The sequence below is a fragment of the Gracilinanus agilis genome, chromosome 3, assembly GCF_016433145.1.
Source record: "Gracilinanus agilis isolate LMUSP501 chromosome 3, AgileGrace, whole genome shotgun sequence".
NCBI lineage: Eukaryota > Metazoa > Chordata > Mammalia > Didelphimorphia > Didelphidae > Gracilinanus > Gracilinanus agilis.
Genome location: NC_058132.1, coordinates 59,127,596 through 59,133,696, shown reverse-complemented (window position 1 = coordinate 59,133,696; position 6,101 = coordinate 59,127,596). Strand labels below are relative to the sequence as shown.

The window sequence follows — 6,101 nt, the reverse complement described above, 5'->3', positions numbered from 1 at the left end:
GGGTTTTCTTGGCAAAAACACTGGACTGGTTGGCCATTCTCATCAGGGGGATCCATCACCTAGGACTTGAGTCTGAGCAGAAGTGTCCACTGAATAGGCTGGAAGCAGACAGAGATTACTGAGCACATTCTGTATAACACAGCAAGAAGGACAGATCTGAGCATGCCCTGTGCCCCGTCAACCTACTCTAAGTCCTTCTTGTCTTCCCTGTTAGAATGGAAGCTCCCAGAGAGTGGTCATTGTTTCCTCTGTTTTTCTATCCCTAAAGTCCTAGGTGATGGATCCCCCTGATTGGATGCAGAACCAAAATAACCGCTGTTTCAAGGGTAAAATGGAGCTCTCAGTGATCATTTTTCCCTCTTCTCTTTTTGGTTGTGAAGCATGTGAAATCTTTGAGCTGGCTTGAGGAGTTCATTGAGGACTGGAGAGTCTGCACTATTTCCCACGTGCCTTCTCTGCAGGCTCTAAGTATGTGACCAACAGGAAGAGAAGCTTTGTAGAACCCAACAGCATCTGGAAGTATATCTGAACGTGTTTCATAAGTCTATACAGAGAAGGCAGTTGGCTGGCTCAGTGGATTGAGAGCCAGGGCTAATGATGAAAGATCTTGGATTCAAATCTGGCACCAGATACTTCCTAGCTATGTGATCCTGGACAAGTCACTTGCCTAGCCCTTACTGCTCTTCTGCCTTGGAACCGATACACAGTATTGATTCCAGAATAGAATGTAAGGGTTTAAAAAACTAACAAATGAATAAATAAATCTATTTAATAAGAGTAAATACAAAAAGAATCCATTTTTCTTTTCCAACCGGGTCCTAGGTAGGATGGACAAGCAAAGAAAGGGTGGAGAGAAAAAGGGATGTCCTGCCTTCAACAAGATAGTGGCCAGAGAGTATACCATCAGCATTCACGAGAGGACTCATGGGGAGTTCCTTGGACTCTGAAGGAAACCTGCAAATTTGTCATGAAAGAAATGGGAACTCCAGATGTACACTTTGACACCAGACTCAACAAAGCTATTTGGACCAAAGCAGTAAGGAATGTCCCATAACCTATCCAGGTGTATTTGTCCAGGAAATGCAACAAGGAAAAAGATTCACCAAACAAGATGAAGATCTTGGGAACTTCAGTGCCTGTCACCACTTGGAAAAGCTTAGAGTCAGCGTGGACAAAAATGAAATTTGTTTAAATAAAGTTATAAATTGTAAAAAAAAAGAGTCAATACAAATAAATATATTCAGTGGTCAAACAAGATGGGGAGGGAGGGGACTGACAATTGTGGGCAATCAGGAAGGGTTTCAAGTGTGTACCTGAGCTGTGTCTTGAAGGCTAAGGGAGAGGGATGCTCTGAGGCAGAGAGGAGGAGGCATGGAGACATCCTAGGCATGGGAGGCAGTTAGTACAACTTTTGTTTGTTCTGTTTTGGACTGATTGATTCCAACACTGAGATTTTGTGAGTCTACACTGACTAAAGGCTTTCCACTGGAAGGGACCTTAGAAGTCGTTTCATCTGACCTGTCTTTGAACCACTATCTCCTCCACAATGTCCTTAACAAGTGGTCACTCAGCCTCCATTGAAAAAGAACAAGGGATTGGGAATCCACTCAATCAAAGTCATGCAAGTAATAAGTAGCAAAGCTAGGACCTGAACCCAGGTTTTTAGACTCTAAGCTCGGTGCTCTTTCTATGGTTCTATAAATTTTAACTGTTGGACCTGAAAAGATAAGAGAACATTAGACCTGAGAAAAACTTTAGCACTGATTTAAAGAGCTGGGAAGTACCTTAAAACACAGAATAACAGAGGTGGGAGACACCTCAGAATACAGAGTATCAGTGCTGGGAGGGTCCTTAGAACCCAGAATGTCAGAGCTTGGAGAGCCCTTAGAACAGAGAATGTCAGAACTGGGAGAGTCCTTAGAACATAGAGTGTCAGAGCTGGGAGAGCCTTTAGAACAGAGAATGTCAGAACTAGGAGAGCCCTTAGAACCCAGAATGTCAGAACTGGTTGAACCCTTAGAACCTAAAATGTCAGAGCTGGGAGAAATCTTAGAACCCAGAATGTCAGAGCTGGGAGGGTCCTTAGAATCCAGAATGTTAGAGCTGGAGGGTCCTTACAACAGAGAATGTCAGAGCTGGGAGAGACCTTAGAACAGAGAATGTCAGAGCTGGGAGAGACCTTAGAACAGAAAATGTCAGAGTTGGGAGAGACCTTAGAATAGAGAATGTCAGAGCTGGGAGAGACCTTAGAACAGAAAATGTCAGAGCTGGGAGGGAGCTTAGAAGAGAGAATGTCAGAGCTAGGAGGGGCTTTGGAGTTTGTTTAGATTAAGCCCCTCATTTTATAGGAGGAAACTCAGACTAGGAGATGCTAAGAGAAAAATGAGGGGATGAGGCTAGTGAAGACTCCTCCCCACCTTTTGAACTCCATATGCTGCCATACCACAGAGATAATAAGTTCATGAAGTATGTTCGAAGAGTACTGGCTCAGAAATTTAGAGAATTCCTATTCAAATCCCACTGTGGGGTGCTTTCTGTGTGAACCAGAGCAAGACATTAAAGTTCCCTGGGCCCCAGTTTCCTCATTTGAAAAGTTAAGGTGTCAGTCTACATCAGTGATTCCCAAAGTGGGCGCCACCGCCCCCTAGTGGGTGCTGCAGCAATCCAGGGAAGCGGTGATGGCCACATTTTTATTGTATTACATTCTATTCTGAGTTCAATAAATGGTTTCATAATTTCCAGGGCGCTAAGTACTATTTTTTCTGGAAAGGGGGCGGTAGGTCAAAAAAGTTTGGGAACCACTGGACTAGATAATCTCCAAAGTCGCTTCCAACTCTTGGAGCTCAGATACATCCTCTCCCTCTACCCCCCTCTAAAAAAAGAAGTTGCATTAGATGGAGTGAGAGAGACATAGATAGAAACAGAGAAAGAGAAACAGAGGGACAGACCCGACACGGACACTCGGACACCCATTCACACACAGAGAGGAATTCAGAGAAATTGCTCTCTGAAGTCATCTTGCTGGAAAAACCATGGCTCCTCTGTTGGGCTGCAACGCATTTATTTTCCAAGGGCGCCCTCTTGTGTCCAGTTCTCGGCTGCCTGGGACTCCCACGTTCATGGGCAGGTGGCAGAGGGTGGTCCTGGACAGAAGTTCCCACACTTATTTGACACTGGCTCTAAGCTCAGTCCTCTCTGCCTGCGGAAGGAACACAAGTCTTGTCTGAGAGCAGCAGTTTGCCACACTGTTTTGACTGGGTACTCCTAACAGTAAAAACAAATTTGAACCCGGGCTGCAGCCGACCAGCAGCCACACAAAAGTTCCTAGTGGGTAGAACACTCGGAAAGGGGAACCAGGACTGAGAGAAAAGTGGGTGACGGGTTAAAGTCTAAGGGAAGAAGACAGACACAAAGACAAAGAAAGCTGTGACGTGGGGCGGTCAGACAGCGAGTTAGCTCTGGTGGGACAGAGCTTCGCTGGAATGGAGCTCTGATGGTGAAGAGCTTCGGTGGCCCAGAGCTCTGGTGGTCCAGAGCTCCCATGGTTAAAAGCTTCCCCCTTAGCCCACTTACTGGTGTTTTTATTGAGGTTACCACAGTATAAGGGGAAGGGAAAAATGATGATTAGACAGGTGGTCTGACACAGTAACATAATGCCATCATCAGGAGATACAAACTGTCCAAACTGCTGATCCTAAGACTACAGGAGTTCTGGGCATCTAAGCTTGTTTGATACAGAGGTTAACTGCTTGTTATTGGTAAAATAAGGAGACTGAGATAACTGACCCGCCTTCTGGGGTGTAGCCTCAGGGAAGGGCTAGAAATCTGACAAGGTTAAGGTTACAGAAACCAAACATAAGCAATGCAAAAGTCAGCTTTTTGAGAACCCCTAAAATATCAATTATAATTATAATTATGGCTATGATTATAATTAAACAAACAATAAATTAATACTAAATTAATCAATAAAATTAAAATTAAAATATTAAAATTAAATTAAATTAAAATTAAAATTAAAATTAAAAATAAGATTAATATATACCTGGACTCCTACCCATGCTCCCCGACATTCCTATATTTATTTATTTCGAAGGGATATACTTGTATTATTGCACTTAAAATGATGTACGTTATAAAGTCAGCTACGTGACAGTGGATGGAGTGGTAGATTTGTGGTGAAGATCTGAATTCAAATCTTGCCTGAGATACTTCCTATCTGTGAGATCCTGGGCAGAGAAACTTTCCTTGCCTCAGTTTCCTCATCTGTTAAATGGAGATAATGTGAGCATTTACCTTCTAGAGTTGTAAGGATCATAAGAGCTTGGCACAGGCCTTAGTACAATATGTTGCAAATAGAAAGCCCTTAATAAATGCCAGTTTACTGACTGAAATAAACCAAGAGAGCATACATAAAGCATTTTGTAAACTTTTAGTAATATGTTTATTGTTGTTCAATCATTTTTAGTCATGTTTGCCTCTTCGTCACCCCATTCGGGGTTTTCTTGGCCAAGAAACCAGACTGGTTTGCCATTTCCTTCTCTGGCTCATTTGACAGATGAGGAAAAGGAGGCAAACAGAGTTAAATGACTTGCAAGACCAGTTTGGAACTCAGCAAGAGAAGTCTTCCTGACTCCAGGTTCAGTACTCTATGCAATATGGCGTCACCTAGTGTCCAAAGAAATATATACATGCTAGCTACTATAAAACATTAAAATTATCACAAAATATAAAAACACTATTACATATTAATAAATAAACCATAAAAGTATCATAAAATATTATAAAATGATTTATAAACATGCAAATTAAAATGTATTACAAACTTATCATAAAAATTATAAAACTACAAATATAAAAAATAAAAATTACTATAAAACTATTATAAAATGCAACTATTTATAAATATAAAATTAAGATTTTATTTTAAAAAACATTATAAAATAGGATAAAACTATTTACAAGTAGAAAAACTTAAAAATTATTACAAAAACTATCATATTATTAAATTATTTATAAATATAAAAATTGAGATTTGATTTTTAAACTATTATAAATATTATAAAACTATAAATAGAAAAACTTAAAATTATTACAAAAACTATCATACTATTATTAAACTATAAATATAAAATTTGAAATTTTATTTTAACACTATTATAAAACTTTATAAGTATAAAAATTAAGATTTTGTTTTAAAATATTATAAACTTTATTATATAATCTTTAATTGTTACAAAAACTACCATTCAACTATTTATAAATGTACAAATTGATATTTTATTTGAAACTATTCTAAAATATTATAAAGCTATAAATATAAAAATGTTAATTTATTATAAAAACTATTATAAAAATTTGAATTGTTAAAGGATGAAATGAAAATTAAATATATTTTTACCTTGGAGTCAATTGGTAGAGAAGACTTAAGGTGAGACTTGTACTTTAGGAAAGTCACTTTGGCAGAATGATTTGGAGTAGGCAGAGACTTGAAGTAAGACAGTGCAATAGGGGGACAGGTAGGCAGCACATTAAATAGAGCACCAGACCTGGAGTCAGGAGGAGCTGGGTTTAAAAGTGACCTCAGACACTTCCTAGCTGTGTGACCCTGAGCAAGTCACTTAACCCTGATTGTCTAGTGGCTAGGGCTAGTCTCTACTCCTTGCCACTCTTCTCCTGTCTTAGAACTGATACTAAGTCAGAAGGTAAGAGTTTAAAAACAAAAACAAGATCTAACAGTAATAGGCTATTTTAATAGTCTGGGATTCTGATGGCAGGAGCCCAAACTAGGACAGTGATCTTTCCCTTTTGTATCCATTATAAAGCACCAGCCTCTCCCCAATAATCCTGTCTTGGACTTCTCATTTCCTTGTAGCCATGGTAGAGCCAATCAATCATACTTCCCTCTCCTTGGTTCCCCAAATGGTATGTAAGTTCCCAAATTCTATTGTTCTTCAGAGAATCATTTAGTATGGTAGTTCTCTCAGATATACTGTTGCCAGAGTGCCAGAGCCTTTGGCTCTGGGGGTTTTTTAGGTGCTTGACTCTGTGTAGCAACCAAATACTGAACACTCTCTCTTTCCTGATTAGACTTTTTTTTTTTT

At 39.5% G+C, this 6,101-nt stretch overlaps 1 pseudogene; it reads left to right on the top strand.

The window, feature by feature from the left end:
• Positions 1-827: 827 nt before the first annotated feature.
• On the top strand, positions 828-1,192 carry LOC123241008 (annotated as a pseudogene).
• The last annotated feature ends 4,909 nt before the right edge of the window (positions 1,193-6,101 follow it).